We start from the raw sequence: 24227 nt of genomic DNA on the forward strand, positions 1-24227 counted from the left end.
TTTTCAGATGAGATCGAACTTTTTGGGCTGAAATGTGTGCTATGGACTCTAGATCACACTTTTTGGGCTAAAAATTTCGATTTCTACTCCTTGATTCTCGGTCAACAAATCTCAGAAAAAACTGTTGTCTCTGCTGCGACTGGTTCCTGTGACCTGCGGAAAAGACCAAAAAACTTGCGGAAGTAAAAAGTTTAATAGATCCAGGGTTAAAAAGCTAGGAAACATTAAGAGACTGAAAAAAAAGAAACCCTAAGTTGAAAACCGAAGGTCAACGAGGTTTATGGATCTAAAGTATGATTCCTAGCGGAGTTGCCAATTTTGTTGTAGTGTTTTATTCTCAAAGATGTACGAAAAGAAAACACTTAAGACTGTGGATGAAAAATAGTTTCAACAATATAAATGGCTGCTAAACATTGTAGATCTATAGCAACGGATAGAAACAAAACCTGCCAAAGCCCTGATCTATGCTAGGATCATAGTTAAACAACAAAAAGAAACAATAATACCTCCAATCATCCAATGGAAACCAGATATACAAAGAATAGTTTTTATTATAACACCTGTGAAGGGAACAAATAAATGTTACCAGTCCCCCTCTATGGGATGGGTTCTTGGCTATCCTCAAACGTCTTCATCTTGTGTAGAGTCTCTCTCCTTTATAATTTGTAAACCCAACAAATAATGGTGTGCGTCAATAAAAATAATCAGAGTTACAGCAATGAGTGCAACAATGAAAATAATCAAAAGTGATTAATGAATGGAAAACCCTTCTATTTATAACAAAATATTGAGTTGTCCTCGAATAATGATAAATAATAAAATATTATTAACCCCATTCTAGAAATAACCACTTGCAATATTCTATTATATTTGGTTAGTAGGGAAAAAGTATTTAAAATTTTATTTAGAAATAATGAATAAATGAATGATTTATTTATTATCTCAAGAAATTGGTTAAGGAATAATAAACAAATAATGATTTATTTAATTATTCCTGACGAATTTAGTCAAACGTGACAAGGAATAATAATTAATTAGTGATTGATTAATTATTCCTAGTGAAAAATAAGATAATTAATAATTTATCTGTTTATTTTTCATAACTGGGTCGAATATGACAAGGAATATTAATTAATCAATGGTTTAATTAATTATTCCTAGGAGATAATTAAATAAATAGTGATTTATTTAATTATTCTTCATGGGTTTAATTATAAATTACTTAGCAAATGTGGTTTATTAAGTAATTTCTCATAGTGAAAGAAATTTTACTATGGTAAAATTGGCCTTACACGGTGTACTTCGATCCATCTAGTAAATTAGGCTAGATGATCAATTTTTTGGTGATAACAAGGAGTCGACCCCACTTCCTTAATGGGACATAGGAGATTGGGTCATGTCATAGTATCTCTTCCTCTCATGTTTACCCTGGCAGGCCGATGAAAGTGGTTAAATGTGGGAGGGATTATTACAGATTGGTATGAGAGCATGGTTCAATACTTGGATTGAATGGGCTGAATGTGTTTGACATACATGCATGTTAGTGTCTATATATTTGTTGTGAATGAATTATCATGGTTATGGTTGTTGTGCATGAGGTCATGGTATGAAGTTGGTGTTATCATGCATGATATCAGTATATTGATATGATTATGCATATACGTGTATCATGCTAGTATAAATTGATTTTGCCGACAAGATAACCTTCCGTGAAATTCATCGAGGTATGTTGATTATGTTTATATTTGGTTTATATGACATGGTATGTTTGGAAGAAGAAGATGAGAAAATATGACTAGAAAAATGGTGGATTACAGTTCACAAGACTCTCCTTATAGATCAAATGAGAAGCCAAGAGATGGGTACTCTCTTAACATAGCAGACACCTTGAGAAGTCTAAAGGCAGAGATAAGAAGTTGCAAAGAAAATAATGAAATAATTATTCAGTCACAAGAGAGACTTGCTAGGGCACAGGAGAAACAAGTAGAGGTTTATGCAGTTATCCTTCAGAGTTTGTCAAACTTGCAGAGACATGGAAACCCACATATTAGTTATGGACAAAAGGATAGGACTAATGGGGCATATGGTAGCAGGTCTCATGGTTGTCACATGTAATATAAGGATGACACGATCATATATGGCAGGTTCTTAGTTATTCCTGATAGGAGAGGTAGTGGACAAGGATTCTATTCTAGTTCTGGTTCAGACAGGTATCATTGTTATCATCGCTATAATCCTTATAGGAGGAGTGACAAGGGATATTTTACGGATGAGTTCAAGAAATCCAATCCATCTAAATTTGATGGAGATCTGAAGAAACTAGAAGATGCAGAGACATGATTACTTGGGATGAAGAAATTCTTTGAGTTGCATGATTATAGAGAACATGAAGGCCAGGATGGCTATTTTAAGCCTCAAAGGGAAAGAAGAAATATAGTGGGAAGATGTGAAGGATGTGTGGTGAAGTAAAATTATAAGTGCAGACACAAAAAATTCCTCTAGCCCGATAATGGGTCTAGCCACAACCAACACATTCTATGGAATATTTCCTTAGGTTAGAACAAATTAAGAGGGCCTACCTCTTAGTACACTTATCCCGTTTGATGATGACCTCGATTGCTTGCTCCAACTATCTCCCATTTCCTTCTTTAAACACATGAAACAAGTAAACAACAAAAAACAACAACCGTGATAATAGACAAATTGTAATTCAACCTACTTAACAAGTCAAGAAGCATTAAGCCATAAACATGTAAGATGACACATTATGTAGGAAATCAATCGATAGTTGCATATATATTGAATCAAGAAGAGATTACAACCATTGTCTTGACGTTGCTGTTCTCCTATGACAAAACCAGGTTCCCACACACTTCTGATAGCATTCCATGATGGCCTCAAAAATGATAGTTTTAAGTCCCTTCCCTTTAGGCTTCACACTAAACCAAATTCACACTTCTCCCTCACACAACTAGAGAGCTACAACTATGAATAGATTGCTGTTTACTCCAAACTTAATTAGCACTAGCACACCAACCTTAACACTGTTGAAAATAGCAACAAGAAATGCTAAAAATATAAATGCTATAAATAGAATTTCAGGTACCAGTGTTGAAAATAACAACAAGGAATGATAAAATAGAAATGCTAAACATAACATTTTAGGATATATTCCAATTTTAACTAGTCCCTGAATTAAATTGAGAATTAAAATTCGAATTTGGTCTCAACAGCTATTTGAAATATAATTAATTAATTCATCTTGAGTTAATTAGTTGGAGAAAATCAAACATGAAGTCTTTGTGAAGACATGCAATAGTTATCCCTTTGATTGAGGAAGTTATCCCTTAATTAAGGAGATAAGGATGAGTTGTAATTAGTTAGCTCAGTTAACTGAGTTAAGTCCAGTTAAATTAGTTCCAAACAGTTGGAGGAACTAATTGTGAGTTCAGTCAGTTAATGCATGCATGCATGCAACTAGTGTTCTCCAGATAACTGAATATTCTCTCATAAAAAACTCATGCATGTCAGTTTAGAGAAAGACCCAGTTGAGATTGAAGGAAGGGACAATGTATTGTCAGTTGGAGGAATTTTCCTATAAAGGAAACTCATCCATGCAGAAGGAATTAACTCCTTCAGAATTGCGTACTTATTTCAGAGGTCAGAGTAGTGTGTGAGGGATTATTACACACAGGTGGCAGCTTGAGGACCCAGGAGAAACTGCGCAAGGAAATAGGAGGCTTGGAGGACTGAAGGAAGGCATATGTGTTGTCTATTCTGTCTATGAGCAGCAGTGAGGGATTGTACTGAGAGTTGGATAGCTTGTGAGCTAAAGCTTTGTGTAATCCTAAGATATTTCCACTTGTATGATAATACAGATAGCGGGGTTTTTAGTTGAGGCTTTCCCCAGAGTATTCTTCTGTGTTCATGTGTGATTGATTTCTTCTTCATCTGTTATATGTGTTCTATTTGATCTTGCTCAAAATCAATTAAGCTTCCGCAGATTTGTTTGTAGAAGTAGATCAAGTATTTTTCTTTAGTATATTGCCTTATCAGGGGATCTACGATGAAATTTCTACATGGTATCAGAGCGAGGTTATGTAGAAAAATTTCTACAAGGTAACAGAGCAATGTTGAGTCTTGCTCTCCTCGGTCTTCCTAAGAGCTGGCATAGCTACCAGGACTTAGTGAATGGAAGAGAGAAACTGCTAGATTGGGAACGACTGTGGTCGGATCTGATGTAGGAGGAGATCAGGAGGAGCACCAGAGATGGTTCTTCATCCAAGGAGGATGAAGAAAATTTCACCTTAGCGAGTAAGGCAAGGAAAGGGAAGGAGAAGGATTCTCATCCCAAATAGAATTCTTCTCATGGAAGGAAGAAGATTGACAAATCTAAAGTGAGATGCTTTAGGTCATGAGGTGGGCCATTGTGCAACTAATTGTCCATTGAAGAAATCCAAGAAGGGATCCTCAGAAGGATTTGAAGGTGAGGCATTGGCCTCTTAGTTCGAATTGGATTTTACCCTCATCGCATGCATGGTTTCATGGATGATGGGTTGTGGTTGGTTTCTTGACAGTGCAGCCTCATTCCACATGACCGACAATAAGAGTTTGTTCAGTACCTTGGAGGATAAAGACCTCCAGATGTGCATAGAGATGGGTAATGATGAAAAGTATACTGTTTTAGGAGTGGGCACGATTGCTTTTTAGAGGGTGCATGGAGCTCGCATCACCTTGATAGATGTGAAGGATGTGCCAGGACTGAAGAAGAACTTGGTATCGATTTCAATGTTGGAGGACAAAGGCTATGATGTAGTCTTCAGTAAGGGAAAGGTTTTCCTTAGACACATCACCATGAGACAAGTGAAGAAGATCGGTTCATGAGTCAAGAACCTGTATTCTCTTGAGGTTCAAGATGCATGCAAAGCCTTGAGGAGAAAGGAAACTGTTGGAGACTTGGTGGTTGATAGGGAGAGTACATTATCTCTCAACATGCAGCACCAGAAGAAGTCTTAGAAAATTGTGGAGGAGCCATAATTGGTGAAGCAACTTTAGGAGGTTGTGGAGTAGCCACAACTAGAGAAGCTGAGAGGAGACTGAGTGGAGGCATCCACTCATGCAGAGACCTCTAGTAGGGGGAAATTTCAAGCCAAGTGGGTAGAGCGATCACATGCATCCATACCTCCAGGTGGGGTGATGTGAAGTGATAGTCCCAAGAAGGATAAAATAGGGGTAGGTTCCTTGAGGTACCAAGCCTCTTTGATTAGACCTTGCTACGAGAGCCCTGACAAGGAGTAGTAGGACTGGATAAGTGGGTAGAGATAGATGCGGATGGAGTGACAGAGGAAGCTTCAACATGAGAGGGTGTTTCTAGCCCAACAGGGGGGTCAGTTGGGAGATCAGTTACTTACTTCTCAGTAACTGAGTTGCAGTGCAGCAGTGGGAAGATGATGCAACATGATGAGAGGAGGTGCAATACGGATGTAGTGCTAGGAGAAAGGACCAGAAACAGCATGGATGCAGTGGGAGGAATCAATGTGATTGATGCAGTCAGAGATCAAAGTGACAGAGGCTAGAGCAGTTAGATACTGAAGGGCTCAGAGGTGCAGAGTTTTTAGTCGACAAAGGCAATAGTAGTCAGAGAATTTGATGATAGAGGCATCATTCTAATTCAGGTTGGATATTTTTTGTTTCTAGAGTTGTTGAAGCAACAACACTAGGGAGAAGTGTTGCATGCATAACATTCTAAAGGTTCAGGATTGGGTTCGAGTTGAATGCCTTTCTTGTTGAGAGGGAGTGTTAAAAGTAGCAAAAAGAAATGCTAAAAATATAAATACTATAAATAACATTTCAAGTACCAGTGTTGAAAATAGCAACAAGGAATGATAAAATAGAAATGCTAAAAATATCATTGATATAAATAGAATTCCAGGATATATTCCAATTTTAATTAGTCCCTGAATTAAAACTCGAATTTGGTCTCAGCAGCTGTTTGAAAAATAATTAATTAATTCATCTTGAGTTAATTAGTTGGAGAAAATCAAACATGAAGTCTTTGTGAAGACATGCAACAGTTATCCCTTTGATTGAGGAAGTTATCCCTTAATTAAGGAGATAAGGATGAGTTGTAGTTGAGTTTTAATTAGTTAGCTCAGTTAACTGAGTTAAGTCATGTTAAACTAGTTCCAAACAGTTGGAGGAATTAATTGTGAGTTCAGTCAGTTAATGCATGCATGCATGCAACTAGTGTTCTCTAGATAAATGAATATTCTCTCATAAATAACTCATGCATGTCCGTCAAAGAAAGACCCAGTTGATATTGAACTAAGGGACAATGTACTATCAGTTGGAGGAATTTTCCTATAAAGGAAATTTATCCATGCAGAAGGAATTAACTCCTTCAAGATTGCGCAGTTATTTCAGAGGTCAGAGCAGTGTGTGATGGATTATTACACACAGGTGGCAGCTTGAGGACCCAGGAGAAACTGTGCAAGGAAATAGGAGTCTTGGAGGACTGAAGGAAGGCATATGTGTTGTCGATTCTGTCTATGAGCAACAGTGAGGGATTGCACTGAGAGATGGATAGCTTGTAAGCTAAAGATTTGTGTAATCTTGAGATATTTCCACTTGTATGATAATACAGATAGCTGGGTTTTTAGCTGAGGCTTTCCCCAGAGTATTCTTTTATGTTCAAGTGTGATTGATTTCTTCTTCATCTATTATATGTGTTCTATTTGATCCTGCCCAAAATTGATTAAGCTTCCACAAGTTTGTTTGTAGAAGTAGATCAAGTATTTTACCTTAGTATATTTCATTATGAGGTGATCTACGGTGAAATTTCTACAAACACTAGCTTGTGCTTGGGAAAAATGGAGGGTTATATAGCAGGAATGGATGGGAGATGGCTCCTCTTCTCATGGGAGAAGGTCTTATCTCTTGAGGTAGTTCCATCCTTATAGGGGAAAGGAGCCCAAACTGACATCCTCGACCCCATCCGACCAAACCATTTACTAGACTTCTGTTACGAAGCTTCTAGAGCTAGAAGCTTCGGCTCCTTATTTAAAAAACTTTCCATAAGAGGATCAATGCGACTGGAAAAAATATTAGTCACTCTAGTCAGCGCTAGGGACAATTTTAAACCCTACATTTCGACGCGACGAGGAGAAGGGTCATTAGTGCCGGTCTTGTAAACTGGGAAAAATATAAGATTTTGGGGAAATGGTTCAAAAGGGAATTGCTTTGCTCATGAAGAGGGACACAATGGGAGTTTCTTCATGAAGGGATAGAATGTATGGTTCACTGTAGAGGTCCTCCAGGATCAAGGAACGAGGAGTACAGGGACAGTGATAAAATTCTGTGTAACAGCGTGTTAGAGACATAATGAAAAAGGAGTTGATTTTGCATGAATTCAAGAGATTTTTCAGGAAGAAGTACTTGTAAGAGAGATACTATGATGAAAAAGCCAAGGAGTTCTATGAGCTAAATATGGGATCGATGAGAATGAGGAGTACATGACTAAGTCCCTGGAGTTATTGAGGTATGTGCCATATCGTAAGGAAGAGAAAACTTAATTTCATAGGTTTATCAGTGGATTACCATTAGCATTTAAGAATTATATTGAGTAGGATGAACATTGGTCGTTGGAAGAAGTCATTGGAAAGTTGAAGCACTGTTATGAGAAATCAAAGCGTAAGACCGAGTCTAAGAAGGGTTGTAAAGTTAATGATAATACTAAATTAAAATGGCCACCGAAGTGAACAAGACCTCAGGATGCAGGTGAGAAAGAGAATGTTTCTCCTTATAAGAAGTTTATTGCAATTGAGAAGGGACATGGATCTCAGACTGGAGAGCAGAAAAATAGTGGTGATGGCAGGAGCCAATTGCAATGATGGATATGTGTCAAGGAGCATCTTAAGAAGGAATGTCCATCATATCAGGGTGGTACTCCTTAGATCCATAGTCTCAGGAAGAGTAGACAATTGGGGATGTTGGACGAAGTATTCCTTGAATCTATGCAACATTGGATAACATGCAGACAGATGACCAGGAATCCATCATTGTGTTGGAAGGTAAGATTTGTGATCGAGTTATTTCTATTTGATTGACCTTGGATTTAAATATAGTTATGTTAACCCTGACATGGTGGATAAGCGTGGTTTGATAAAGTAAGTGCATGTAGATTCTTGGTTGGTGCAGTTGGATATAGGTACTAAGAAAATAGTTCATCATTGAGTAAGAGCTTATGAATTTGAGTTGAATGATATGCCTACATCAACACATCTTAATGTACTTCCATTGGGATCATAAAATATCTTCTGGGTATGGATTGGCTATACCTTCACAAGGCTAAGGTGGATTGTTATGAAAAGGATATTGAGTGCTTGGATGAAAATGGAGAACAAATAATCTTTCAAGGTAAGTAGAAGCTGACATCAGTTAGAATGGTTACAACTATGTAGGAAAATAATAGTCATAGGAAAGGGTGTATATTATTTGCAGTGCATGTTTCCAGTGATAAAGGTAAGGATTTTGCAGATGCAGAAGCCTTGAAGAGGTATCCGGGTTTGCAACAGTTTTAGGATGTATTTCTAGCAGATATTTTAGAGTTTCCACCTCACAGGAAAGTGGAATTTCTATTGAGTTGGTACCAAGAGAAGCACCAACATCAAAGGCACCATACATGATGAGCACTCCAGAGCTAGTGGAATTGAATTGTAGTTGAAGGAAATGCTTGACAGGGGATACATTAGGCCAAGTGTGTCACGTTGGGGTGCACCAATATTTTTAATTTTTTAATTTTAATTTTAATTTTTAATTTTTAATTTTTAATTTTTAATTTAATTTAATTTAATTTTTGAAGAAGAAGGATGGTGCTCTTAGGTTATTCATTGATTACAGGTAGATGAAGAAAGTGATGATAAAAAATAAGTCTCCTTTGCCAAGGATTGATAACTTGTTTGATCAGTTGAAGGGAGAAACAATGTTCTCGAAGATTGATTTGAGATTAGGATAACATAAGGTACACAATGTTATCTATCAGGTACAAACATTATGAGTTTGTTGTGGTTTCTTTTCGTTTGACTAATTCTCCAACTACTTTCATGAGTTGGATGAATAATGTGTTGCATCCTTATCTAAACAAGTTTTTGATTGTATTCATTGCTGATATATTGATATATTCTGAGAATGAGGAAGATCATTCCAAACACTTAGCTTCAATATTGAGATTGATAAGAGAGAATCAGTTGTATTCCAAGCTTAGTAAATGCAATTTATTTCAAAAAAAGATACATTACTTGGGATATGTTGTTTACAAGGAAGGCATAACAATGGATCCTGGAAAGATTAGATATATCATGGTATGGACAACTCTTAGGAATGTGGATGAGGTTAGATCAATCATGGGGTTAACAAGTTATTACAAGAGGTTCATTAGGAAATTATCATGGATTGCCTATCCTATTACATCATTGTAGAAAAAGGGAAATAAATTTGAATGGATAGAGGAATGTGCAACTAGTTTTGAGCAGTTGAAGCAGTTTCTTACAAATGCTCCAGTTCTAAAGATTGCAGATCCAGATAAAGAGTTTGTGATATGTACAAATGATTGCAAGAGGGGACTTGGTGGAGTCCTAATGCAGGAGGGATAGGTGGTATGTTATGAGTCAAGGAAATTGAATGAGCACGAGCAGAACTACGTGACTCATGATCTTGAGTTGGCAACGATCATTCATGCATTGAATATGTGGAGGCACTAACTTCTTGGAAGGAGGTTTGTATTGATGAGTGATCATAGTGGACTGAGATACTTATTCGACCAACCTAATATAAATCCCAGAAAATCTAGGTGGTTGGATACACTCAGTGATTTTGGCTCCAAGACCAGGTACATTAAAGGTAAGGAGAACAAGGTTGCAGCTACTCTTAGCAGAAGAGTAGAGGTAAATCATATAACAACTATGAGATCGTATGGGATAGATTTATAGGATAAAATCTTACAGGAAGGAAAAAAAGATGACAAGTACATGGAGCTTAGGCACACGTTACAACGGTAGGGTGCACATGGACAGGATGTGGACTATCATCTCACATCAGATAATTTGGTGATATTTAGGGAAAAGATTTATGTGCCAGAAAATAATGAGCTCAAGAAGCTTATCTTGTGGGAATTTCATGTTAAGTTGTATTTAGTACATTCGAGATATCATAAGACTCTAACAACTATGAATAAGTTCTACTATTTGTTATAGACATTTTTGTGCCCTACAACCCCAAGCATGAAATGTCCGTAAACCAAGGGCTCCTAAGTCCCTAAAAGTGTTGTTCTAACCCCTAAAGGAACAAGGTCAACAGATTACAGCTTCTCCCAGAAGTTCTCCATGAGAAATTACTCAAAATTGGTCAAAACAGGATCATTGCAGCTGCATCACTGGCTAGGTGCGTTGCATCTCACCCAAATACACTGTGAGGGTGCGTTGCATTTCAAAAGTCCCTCCTGTGGGGTGCGATGGGCGAGAAATGACAAATGGCAATGTCATTCTGCGAGGTGGAGAGGCAATGGAAGCTTCCAGAATCTTCTCTTGTGACACTTGCCTCACTGAATTCGACCAAGGATGAGTAAGAGGCCCTCGTCTCCAAGTGGAAGCAAGAACTGTCAGAGAAAAGACACTAATCAAATCACAAGCTGACTCATCCCCCTTACAGATATCTATATATGGATCCCTCATCCCAGAGATCCAGGGGCTGGAATTTTGCATATTGTAAGGAATTGCTGTTGGTTTCTAGAGACAAACATCAGATTGTTGGGTGATCTAAGCTTTGTTTGAGGTGAAGAGGGGCTTCTTTGCTGGGAGGTTGATGCTGGGTTGGAACAACTAGTTGTAAATCCTCCTGGATCTTTTCTTGTTTATCAATAAAAGCTATTTGAGTTTTCCTCCATGCTTTTGTATCATTGATGCTTGTTATATTTGTATGGTCAATTTACATCTGATCCTAGATTGTTTATGAATATAGATCCATGTCTTTGTATAGTGCTATGCTTCTGTGATCTTACAGGTACTTTGTGAAGCTGGGTGTGCAAGGGAGCAGGTAGCTGGGGACTATCAAAGAAGAGAGGGATCGAATCAAAGGATTAGCGCAAGACAGAGGTTGGTATTTCTATTCCTCTCTATCTATAATTCATAAAGGAAAAACATAAGTAGCTTTTCTCTGTTTGTTTCTAAGGCAGCTGTCACACCTTAGTGGGATAGAGCAGTTCTAAATAGACACTTTTCCCTGTAACACTATTGGCTGAATCTGAAGAAATAGGTAATTGAGTTTTTCGCTAGGTGTTTGGATTGTCAACAGGTAAAAATAGATTGTAAGCGTCCAAGTGGTTTACAACAACGGATTTTGATTCCAGAATGGAAATGGGAGGTCATTTCCATGGATTTCATTACAAATTTTCCAAGAGCATCTAGACATCATGATTCCATCATGGTTGTGGTTGATAGGTTGACTAAGGTAGCTCACTTCATAGCAGTTAAGTCTACTTATTGAACTAGTGAGATAGCTCAGGTGTTCATCAGGTAGATAGTGAGATTGCATGGTATTCATAGGAATATTTTGTCAGAAAAATATGGCAAGTTCACTTCCAGGTTTTGGGAGGATTTATTTGCAGGTTTGGGTACAGAGTTGGCCTTCAATACAACTTATCATCCATAGACAGATGGAAAAACAAAGAGAGTCAAATGGATTTTGGAGGACATGTTGAGAATGTATGTTATGCACTAGAAGAGGAGGTGGGAGGAGTATCTTCCATTAGAGTTTGCTGACAAAAATGGCTATCAAGAGTCACTAGGATAAGTCCATTTGAGGCACTTTATGGGCGGAGTTGTAATACTCATATCATCTAGAGTGATCGAGTGAACACGGTACTTATAGGACTAGACATGTCGACATAAATGGAACAAAAAATGCAGGTTATCAATAAGAATATAAATGCAACACAAGATAGACATAAGAGATATGCATATCAACATAGGGAATTTAAGGATTTTCAGGTTGGGGAGCATGTGTACTTATGAATCAAGCCTAAGAGGATCTCCTTGAGGATTGGGTCATGTGCCAAGTTGGCACCTCGATATTGCAGGCCTTTCGAGATCATTGACAGGATTGGACCAGTGGCATAAAAAGTTGCACTACCTCTGACAATGAAAGTCCATGATGTTTTCAATGTTTCATTGCTTAAGAAGTATGTAGAGGATTATGATCATGTGATTGAATGGTTTGTATTGTAGGTCGATCCAGAAGGAGAATTCCAATTGGAACCACAATGCATATTGCAACAGAAACAAATCATGCTCCAGAATCGAGCAATCAATCAAGTTAAAGTGCAATGGAAGCACTATGGGCTCGATGAAGCTACTTGGGAGATGGCTGATTAGATGCGAGCTATGTATCATTCATTGTTTTCCGGTTGAGGCAAAGAAATTTTGGTATATGTACATATTTATGTATGGGCGTACAATGAGTTGTGTTATAAAGCTTGAATAAGAAATATGGTTTTCATGTTGGTTTTCCTTTTCAACAGGTTGTTCATTGTAAATACTACATCGAGCTAAGTTATAAAGTTCCATTAGCTGTACATTTTGATTTTCAACGGTCTTGCTGGTCATAGGTGTCATATAACACCAAGGATGGTGTTCCCCTAAGGGGATGGGTTTGTAACAACATTGGGTTAAAAGTTCATGTAATAAAGTTAATAAAGGAAAAATAAGACCGAGGTCATGGGACACGTATTCCAAGCTGAATGCTGGGAAAAAAATCCTAGTGGGCGTTCATTTGGTTTATTATGGCTAAGGAAATTGGCAAAGGCTTTAGAAAGGAAAAGAGGCATTAATTGGTATTTTATTGAGGAAAATATAGGAAAATAGGAGAAAAGGAAGGTGAAAGGTCACAACATTGTATGAGGAGGAAATTGAAGGAAAAATAGAGGAAAATGAAGTAAATAGAGGCCTTAATGATAAAAAGGCTTATGAGGATCAGTTCACAATTTTTTTCGTTGAGATTTTGCTGGTTAACATTTTGTCAGTTTTAGCGTGGAGCTCTTTCTATTCTCTCATACTATTGCACACTTATAACATTCTTGGGGCACTCTAGCATTAGAGAAAGGAAGTTAAAGGAAGGATAGGAAAGCAAAGAAAAGCAAGGGACAAGAAGGGAAAATTTGGATCAAGAAGTTTCAACAGGAATACTTGAACGTAATAGGTTGCATATGTGATTTCCTAGCTGGTTTGTGAATTCATGGTATATGCATGTGTGTATTTGGTTCTCTTTCTGTCATTGACATGGGTTTTTCCAGGTGTGATAGTGGTTTCAACCTTGCCTTGCCATTTTCATATAGCTGGTGTGATGGGGTTCTTCATTTGGTTGAGCGTTGGATTTCCGGATGGTTTTGGAACTAAGTGAGGTGGTATTAGGAAAATTCCCAAGGGCTTAGGAATCCCTTGAGTAGTTTTGGCGAGATTGTGATAGATATTGAGGGTGGAGACATGAAAATTACTCAAGGTATTGGTGAATAAACTCTGAGGCATCCAAGCTTGTTTTGGGCCAAGTAATCCCTTGACCAGTTTTGGTAGGATTGAGGTAAATCCTAGTTATTTATGTGCTTGTTTTGGGCCTAGGAATCCCTTGACCAGTTTTGGCGGGATTGCAGTAAAGCTTGAGGGTGCAGGTGGTTTAATCTCCGGGAAGCCTTGGTTGTTTTTTTCTTGAGTCCCACATTCATGCTTGGAAGATGGCATGGAGGTGTTTGGCTGAAAGAAATATTTGGTTCATCTCAATCTATGGTCGAGTGGTGTGTGGTAGTACTTGACTTGGTTGGGATTTTCATATGTTCATAAGAGATCTATTCCTATTGTATTTTATGAGTGTTTGTACTTGTTATTATGTGTCTTTGATGTCTATTATATCATGGTTATTATTCTGGTTATATGCTGGTTATAAGCATGGTTCCATAACAGGTTATAATTAGGGCTCTTGATGTGTTTTGATTTTTGATGAATGGTTAATGAATGCATGAGAAAACAAATGTTATTATAGATATTATTGGAGGTCATTAGACCTTCTTGATTATTCTTAGTTAAGTATAAGACCCCTATGTTTAGATATGCATTCATGACCTATAGATTACATGTTCTCAATATGTTTGAAGAAGTGACTATCATGGTTAGGCCTGGTTAGTTCAAGTCAGTGACTCAAGTTTGAATGTTTATATTTTTTTCATGTCATTTATGAATCTGAGAAGTTACAAGAAGTTCTAGGTAGAGGTTTGTAGGCTAGCTTAGAATTTAGCCTCAGAATCCAGGACTACATGCATACAACTGGAAAGATTGGGTTGCAACCACATGGATGTAAGATTATGCATGCAGTTGGAGGCTTCCAACCATATGGAGGCATTTTTGTGGCTGCAGTTGAGGGCCTAGGGTAGAGAAGGGGGGGTCCATCTCAGGATTTGGCCACCTGGGATGGTTTCTTAGCCTCTGAGTCTCATATGGTCCCTATTGGAAGTTGTGAGATGTCAGTTTATCATCAGTAGTCGACCCCAATTCCTTGATGGGACTTAGGAGGTCAAGTCATGTCATAGTATCTCTTCCTCTCATGTTTACCTTTGTAGTATGATGAAAGTGGGTAAATTTGGGAGGGGTGGTTACATTTCTACATATATCTCTTGATGTATGGAATCTAAGAATTTTGAAGAAATGCTTACATGGAAACATATAAAGTTTCAAATATTATCAGGTAGCTAGCTTGTATTTGGAATTGATATGAAAACAATTGAACTAGGAGCTATTGTAGTAGGTGGCACATGAAGATACAGTCCAAGGTCAACAAATGCATCATGCACATTAAAAATTGAATAAACATAAAACAAATATTCAAGATATCAATCATAATTGTGACTTGCAATGTATGTAGTGGGAATTGGGGTGAAATCCACTCAATTGAGAGTTGTCCATAAACCTCTTCCCCTTTTCTCCATGAACACTACCCCTATTATTATCATTATTTAAATAATAAAAATAATAATATAATTTTAAATTCATATACAAACCAAGCACCAAAATGTTGCAACAATTTGATTGTTAAATTCTATGATGTTGTACATAGCCTACTTCCCTCTAGATTTGATCCTGTGACCTCCTAGGAGTAAACATGTTATTAACCATTAGGTCTTCTCAACAAATGAAATCCTAGTGCCTCCTATAGAGGTTAACCCATATTCCCAATTCAAGTCAATATAATTACCATTATTACTATTAGTTCCTTGCAATTTGAATCATATTGAATCCACAAATCCATCATCACTCTTTTTCACATCCTCCTTATTAACACTCTACATCAAATTTTTGTTCCCTGTACCATTGGAATTAAGGCTGTCTTCAAATAGCACTTCAATGCAAGGTGTTGCACAGGAAATGAGGGTATGTGTCTTAGAGTAACTTTCTTCTAAAGCAAAGTTGGATATGCAACCAACCAAGGGTAAATTTCAAGGGGTCTCAACATCTCCATCCTACTTAAATTAGTGGCATGGGGACTAGAATCTTTTCACTACATTTCAATTTCTATCCTTCATAAGCCTACAATTTTCTTACAAATCACTATCAACATGATTCTCTTTCAAATATCTCTAATTCAAGTTTTTTTTATGATGTCATAAAGTTAGCATATGAAGGGTTGGTGAGAAATTACACAATGCAAGTGACAATGATATTAATTTGTGAGCACTCCATGTCACATTCATACCACAATTACTACTTGGAAATTCCCAATTTTTTTGTCCTCTTCATAGCTTTGGGTGTCAAGAAACTTATTTGATTGTGGTATTTTCCAACAAGGATGATTTGTAAAAATAGAGGATTGATTGTAAAACAGAGTTCTTCAAAAATGAAAGATAAGAATTTTCATCCTCTCATAAAATCATAGGTTTTCTCCATCCTCCACTTATCATAATTGAATCATCAATTAAGAAACTATTTATGATATGGATACATGAGGGTGAAAGACTAGAAAAATCAATAGAAATTTTCAGGGAAAAACTTGAAGAATAATGGAATAAGGTAAAATTAGCCATGTTAAGGTAAATATTGACCCAACATGGTATGCATTTCTTGGATAGTACTTATCCATTCTGCTTCTCCTTCTAGAGAAAGGGGTTCTCATCTTGTTTGATGGTCATCCCTCTTTGATCACCTCCCACCAAATGAATCATCAATAATATTCCCACCTTTCTCAGACTTCACATGCAATATTCCACATATGTAAACATATGTCCTAGCCTATCTCCATAGAGATTTTGCAATGACGAGTTTTTTTTCTCACCCTTGTCATCCATGAGTGAGAAATAAATACCTCTAGATGGGCTATATGAGGGTAGTTTCATGTGGATTTTCCACATCACTAGAGAGTGTGCCATTATATTAAAGGAAAATATTTCTTACCACATGCAATAAAGTTAGGTTTCATGTGTCTTTGATTATTCGTATGGGGAAAATAATGAACTGAGTGTACCCTTACCACCAAGACTTAAAATAATGAGTAAAAATAAAAAAGACACAATGGCCATTTATTTTCATTGACAACATTTTAGGGGCCTTAGGGTTATGTAATCACAATTAATTATCACGAGGATGCTCTTTGGTAAATAAATGAGAAATGGTGCCTAATTGTAGTACTATATGCAAAGAAGATCAAGGTGTAACATAATATCACTATGAAACAAAACACATTAATGGAGTGATAAGCTTCTTTGTGTTAAATATTACCTTATACATTTAATTAGTGATTGAAATTGCTCCTATTGCAAGCGTTAACCAACTCTTATCCTGCATGTAGAAATGCTATTATTAGTAGATGAAGCCCTAACATAAATCACATTTTTAAGATGATGAGTGACCTTACCACATCAATTATCCTTTTCCTTTGTACAACTTGAGTGGGCCTAATGGTTAAGAGCATATGTTTGTTTGTAAGAGTTCACATGTTCAAATCCAAAGGGGGAAAAGTATGTAAACATTCATAGACTTTGACAATCAATGCTTTGGGTGGAGGTGGATCCCTTGTCCCACAAACAAGGGATCTCATACACCAATTTGGTGACTAGATTCACCATTACCCTCTTTCATGCCCTGATTCTATGTTAGGAAACATTACTAGTGCACCCTTAAATATTGGTAATTAACCCATAATACTAAAGGAAAAAGGAAGGAAATTCTAACTCAAGTCCCAAGTATGATTATTCATCTTGGGTCCCATGCCTACCTAGGTTTAGCTCCCAAGATAGGTATGCCTTGGTTCAATATTGCTTCGAGTCGTCATAAGATTGTTTCAAACACAAAAAATAGGATGAAGTTAAGAAACCCTTTTACCCTTTCTAGTAAAGAAAAAACCATTTTCCAACCCTATTTCATAACTTCAATATGAAAAATAAAAAATTCCGAGAAAGGAAACATCATAAAACAATAAGTAAGAAAGTGAATGAGGGACAAGATTCATGTACCAAATAAACATATCAAAATATCCTCTCATGTGACAGTGTTTCTTATCCTTTACTAACCTAACCTAATTTGTCAACCAATCTTATGTTAGCCTTCCCTAATTACTTATAGTTAACATAAATACCTATATTAACATTTTTATAAATATAATAATACATAATTAAAAATAAATAGTTTAAAAATCCTTATCCAAGCCAATAATAAAAATAAAAATTTATTTAAAAATAAAATAAAATAAAAATAAACATAAAATCAAAGTTTCCCACACATACCATACTATAAAGTTACATATACCATACATTATTCAAAATAACATAAATGAATATAAGAAAACATCCATCAATCAATCTTAAAAATCCATGTGCATGTTACCTAGATATAATATTATTGAAATCAAGTGCATTAAAAATGATAAATCATATATATTAATAGTTTATATTAAAATTAATAAATCATATATATCAAAGATTTACATTAAAATTAATAAATCGTATATATTATGATTTATGCTATAGTAATAAATAATATATATGGGGAAAGAAAAAAATAATATCTTATATATTTATAAATAAATAAATTTTTAATAAAGTATAATATAATGAGAGACAAGAGCAAGAGGGGTTATCTATCGTCTCGATGATGAAATTGAGATACAATATGCATGGGCTTGAGAAGTGCTACAAATAATCAAGTCAAATTTTTAGCTTTGTTGCAGGGTTGGATTTAGCTATTTAAAATCATACAGTTAACAATTTATGGAGACTTGATGATAGTCATCCAACATGTATGCAAGCTCCAAGAGAACTATTGATAGGTTAAATCCTCAATTATTTGGAGAATAAGCTTGCAAGTTGCAAAATTTGAGACTGTTGAGTTCTATCATGTAATGAGGCATCACAATTCAAAAGCAGATGAGCTAGCAAATAAGGGAGTCATCTTACATCAAGGGATATTAGTCTAGGATGAAAGTAGTAGTGTTTTTAGACCATTACCATGAAAAGTTCAAATAAAATTCAATGCACAAAAAATATTGTAAATAATTAACAATGGGGTAGTATTTGGATGTTGGTTCATCATTCCCAAGAAAACTTATCCCCATGATTTATGAGTCTTCAGTCTCTCTACCCAGATCTTTGGTGGCTCATTACTCTTGTCAGGGCCCGAGCCCGAGCCCGGGCCCATGCTCACACTTTCCCTGGCCATGTGAATACAAGCATGGTCAGGGATAAATGGAAGAGAGCTCATGTTCACAATAAATGTTGGAGGAAGCTGAGGGATTCTGCATTCAAATATGAAGAGAGGATGACACAATTGGGGCACATAACTTTAATGGAGAATAGAAGGGATATCAATTTCAAAATCAAATGTCAGGAAAAGATAATTTGCATTGCAAATAGATGTACTAAAGATGGCAAGAGAATTTCCAGCTTGGTGGGTGCTCACTTTCTTGGTTATAAGGTGCATCTTGCCATCATTTCTGATGAAGAATAAGTCTATATCTTCAAAGTCACAAGTGGTGAGGAGGTTTATATCGCCAGTGTAAACATGGACAAATTATCATGCTCAAAGAAAGAAGAATTTATCTAACATTTGGGATATCCCACAACCACAATGGAGTATATTTTTTCATTGTATCCAAGCAGGGGGAAATGGGAGCAGTGGAGACACAAGACCAATTATCTCTTTTGAACCAAAAAATAGCCTTGCTTCAGACCAAGATGGATAAATGACAGGAAATAAGTTATTTCTTGGAACTCCGTCTCACGCGAATGGAACACATGGCAGGAAATGGTGCAATAGTTGTTGGAGTGTTTGAGGAATGGCGTGCGAAGTTGGTGGTGGCTCTAGTCGAGGGCTTAGCGAAGATGAAGAAGGATGCTGAGGTGGTGACAATAGCTATAATGCAACAAAGGTAGGATAATGAGAACAATAATGAGGGAAACTGTGAACCCATTCCACCCAATGCAAGCTAGTTTTTTAATGTTTTAAATCATGTATTAGAGATATATATTATTTTTAGAAGTCTTTTGGAAATTATATAGAAAAAATTAGTTTAGAGTAGGAACATGTAGGCGATATAGTCAAAAGTCAAGCTTGTTTTTTATTTTTTGAATTCAGTTGATGAAGAATTAGTTGTAGATGTAAAAGCTTCTAGCCTTGAATCCAAACTAAAATTAATACCAAAATCCTACCCATTTCATTAATATATATATATATATAATCAAATACATACAACATGGAAAAATAGAAAATCTCTCTCCACAAATAAAATGTACAATCGATTCCCATCTAAATAATATTAATCAATTTAATAAAAAAACAAAAATATTAATAAATGTAAATAATTCAAGAAATTCGAGAAAACCATTAATTGATAATGGGGGATAATCTAAAGAAACACAAAAATGGCTATGGCTACTACTATTTTTGGGAAGAAGTTTGGCCAGAATTTCTTTGTTGATTACAGTGAAGAGGCTTTTCTTTTTGGTTTAGGTTGGGTTTCTTATATTCACTAATTTTTTTAATATGTGATATAATCAATAATTGTTATTTTTTGATATTGAGTGATGAGGGAAAATTGTTGTGTTATTTCATATTTTAGTAATTTATTGGAAATTTATAAGATATCACACAATTTTTTTTATAAGAATCAAAATAAGAATAAAGTGAGACTAAAGTCTATATCAACATGTCTTAATCTTGAGTTTATAAAATGTTTGTTTTTTAATGATCTAAATTGGATCCACATGACAACAATTGGATTTTAAGTTAGGTTTTATCGGAATCAACATAAGTAATGTTTGAGGCTATGGACAAAATATGAGATACGGTTGATGATCCAGATTGGTTTATTATATTAATTTTCATCCATATCGATCACTTTATAGTGGAAAAATTAGAGGAATCAACCTATATGACCATTTTTACTAACGGGTCCTAGTTTGGTGTTGGGGTTTAAAACCTTTTGTTGGTAGTTTGTGAAATTTAATGATTTTCTTTGGGTCTAAAAACTCTCGCTTGCACAAGAAACCCCAGTGCTATTCAAACCCATATATCTTTCCCATGACATAAGTAATGCCTCAAATTGATTTTGCATACAAAATATATGCCATTTGGAAGTTGAAATTCCTATTTTGTCCACCATGATTCAAGATGATGCCATTGTTAGTCCTCTTTTTGACCAAAAAATTTACAATGGTTTTTGATTTCTTTTCCTTTCAAACATCTCTTTTTGTCATTTATGATGATATTTTCCCATATTTTCCCTATAATAACACTTTCCCATGTATTTTTTATTTTTATTTTTAAAATTTAATGTAAATAATTGCATTGTGAAAGGAAATTGCACATTTTAGTAGAGTTTTTAAATCATCCTTTGTTGTTATATTTGTAGGTGGTCTAGGTGAAATCTGGAACATGGGTTTTAATCTTGAGTATCCTGAGATGTGAGTCTTCTAATTGATCGTCCCAAAATTGCTATGAAACCCTAGGTTAACACGTGGTCAACGCGAGCACTTTGGCGGTTAAAACATAGCACGATTTACTAAAAATGCCCAGATTTGAGTTTTAAAGATTAGATCCATGATTTGAGTGACCAACAAGGTTGATTGGATCAGATATTAGTCTTAGAATAACTTGAAATTAATTTAGAACAAGATTTATGGATATTTTGTTAAAATTTTGCCTATAATGGAAAGTAAACTTGGCTTGCTAAGGCATATGTTATTAGTTTGAAAACTTTGATTTCAACTTTAGGGCTTAAATTTGGATTGTAGAACCATTATTAGCTATTTTCATCAATTGATGAAGTGTTGTTGAATCTTTAACTTCTGGTTTTAAGTTTAGTTTGCTTGCTTAAGCCATGGAGGGCTTCCATCTCTTGAGCTAGTGCACTTTGTTCTTGCTGTGCATTATCCTGGTAAATACTTGCTATTTCATATTATTTTTCATCATATTTTCATGTTTATAGTCACTGATTGCATCCTTGTACATTCAAATTTATGATTGGTTACAAAACTAGCTTCTTGGACAACGTGTATATAAGCTTTAAAAGCTAGTTTTGAAGTGTTGCTTATATGTGTTCTTTCCTTTTTGTTTCATGATTGTAATATTGATTTTCAAGAGCTATCAATTCTATTTTAATATAGTTTTATCATCTATATATTTAGTGTAGGGTAATTAACATAATAGACACATTCTTTCAATTTTTCATAGTAGTCATACTTATTCAATTTTGCATCAATGGAATACATCACTTGCTAAAGGAATAAATAAATTTAAGGATCATAAATTAGTCATTGGTTGAATGATTTTAGTAAATATTATAGTTAATATAAATTTTACTTAGATAATAAATACTAGTTACCAGTCAATGGTCACTAGTTACTAATTACTAGTTCCTAGTTGTTTATTTTAGAATTTGATTAGAATTTAGTGATTAAAGTCTACATTGATTTGACATACTTAGATTTGATTAGAATATATTGACTTAATAAAATATACTTTTTCTTTATTATCATAGTTTTATTTGATAAGTCACATGATTATTCAATTGCATTATTGAATTTGTATTCTTGCTCATAGCTCATAGATTCCAATGTATTTTTAATTATCATAGATCAACAGTTGTTTGAAAAATCAACCTCATTGGTTAAAGTAACCAAGGAAGCAGGAGTTACAATCATCAATTTTCTAATAGAAGGAGGCCCCAACCACTTGAGTACTTTGTATTGTTTCCTTGGATCTTGTAAACACCACAGTTCCCTGCTTTCCTAGAATAGAATGATAGTTCAAGAACATCCAAGCTAAAGGATTAAGTAGAAGACTATGAGTGACTGGTCATATCCACTCTCATATATGGAGAAGGACGTAGTGCATTCTCATTGTCTTAACTAGTATTAGGTCAAGATTAACTAAGATTATTAAAAAAATACCAGACTGTCCACTTGCCTCTATTGCCAAGGAAGGCCCTAATGTATTAGTCATTGTCTTTGATTTAAAACCCATTTAATCAATTTTATTTCCCATCATCTGAGTGAAATCTTGACATTTTGAATATGATTGCATATAGAACTTGGATTTTTGTGAAAATCTTAGTATATGCCTCATCCAAAGTAATATTAAGTCAAGTCAGTGTGATTCCATTTCAAGTTTTTTTGAATTGATTAAGAGTTTGATTCATGCTTCCTTAACTTAGTTGCTAGTTTTGACTTAGAAGTGACAACCAATATAAATTATCTCTTTGTGTACTGTAGTGTGCTTCGAAGTTTATGAACACTGGATTGATCCAAAAATCATGTCATGGTTTAGATCTATAAATCATATTGACATTTTTGGCGCCGTTGCTAGGGAAGCACATTTTGAGTTGATTAGATTTATAATTTTATTGAAATTTTGTAATTTTTGTTAAAAATATAAACATTTATTTCATGGGTGGAAGAGGGATCCTGACTTATTGAGAGCGTAAGAGGTTGTCCCTTGAGAGAAGAATATATAAGACCTCTGATATTGGTTTGATCATTTATATTTTCCCCTTGTCCTTCTCTACTTGATTGGATTTATATTTTCCCCTTGTCCTTCTCTACTTGATTGGATCAGCCTGAAAACACTGAAACATAAAGACCCAAGTGTAGGCATGAGGTTTCTAGAATAGACATGGAGATCATGGTTTGACACAAGGCTTTCCTTACACACGGATCATATTTTCCAAAGAAGAATCATCAACCAAAAGGTGTAGCCAAGACAAGGGAGGAGGAAAAAGAGTTATCCAAATGTTTTAGTGTTAGAAAGCGATTTCCTATGTTGGCACATTACCTTTTGAGCCAACAAAGAATATTCATGCAAAGTCTCACAAAATGAAAAAAAAGGCAGCACACAAAAAGGAAACAAAACCATAAGACAAAACAGAAGGAGGCTAAACCAAAACATGATGCAAAACCAAAATTAGAAATCACAAGAAAAACCACATAAAATGAATGTAGGATGAATGTGCAGGTAAACTAATATGCAACTAGACCTACTCCTAACCTAATCAACTAGAAGCTCAGGGTCACATATAATGAAATTTCCAATGAAGCCATCGTAGTTGTTCCCGACTTGAAATCAGAAAGATACGATCGATAAAAACCGATATAAAGTAATGTGCAAGAGTAAAGATAAGATCTTGAATAACTTGCATAGAAAATTGAAGGTCTTTCTTGTTAGTAGAAAAATATTTCATAATCATTACTTCTAACCAATTCACATTCTTACATTTTTTATGAAAACCATAATTAAAAAAACCTCAAAAAATTCTTGTGAATGAATCTTCATCTGCACTGTACTTCTTGGAAAGCGTGAGGAAATATAGAAACTTGTTATTTGCGATAGAGCTTTCCAAATAGGATTGCTCCAAATGATCAACGATTGGATCGTAAAATTTGAAACAGTCCTCTCGAGAACCCATCAATCTTTGAAAAGATAAATTTTCAATTAAAAGTGTGGGGTCATGATGAGAATATTGTGAGGGAAAATGGATCTAATCATATTCAGAGGCTTTTTCAAAATAGTGAGGACCTGAACTAACCATCAGTGAAGGCTGAAGCATGTCATCCGCTTGACAAGTACCTGAATAATGAGATTTTAAACCATGAGGATCAAATAATGTAGGACAATTTTCATTGAATTTGCTGATGGGAAAATAGTAAATTG

Source organism: Pinus tabuliformis, chromosome Q, assembly GCF_031772625.1.
Source record: "Pinus tabuliformis cultivar Carrire ecotype Pingquan chromosome Q, CPIR1, whole genome shotgun sequence".
In the NCBI taxonomy this organism is placed as follows: domain Eukaryota; kingdom Viridiplantae; phylum Streptophyta; class Pinopsida; order Pinales; family Pinaceae; genus Pinus; species Pinus tabuliformis.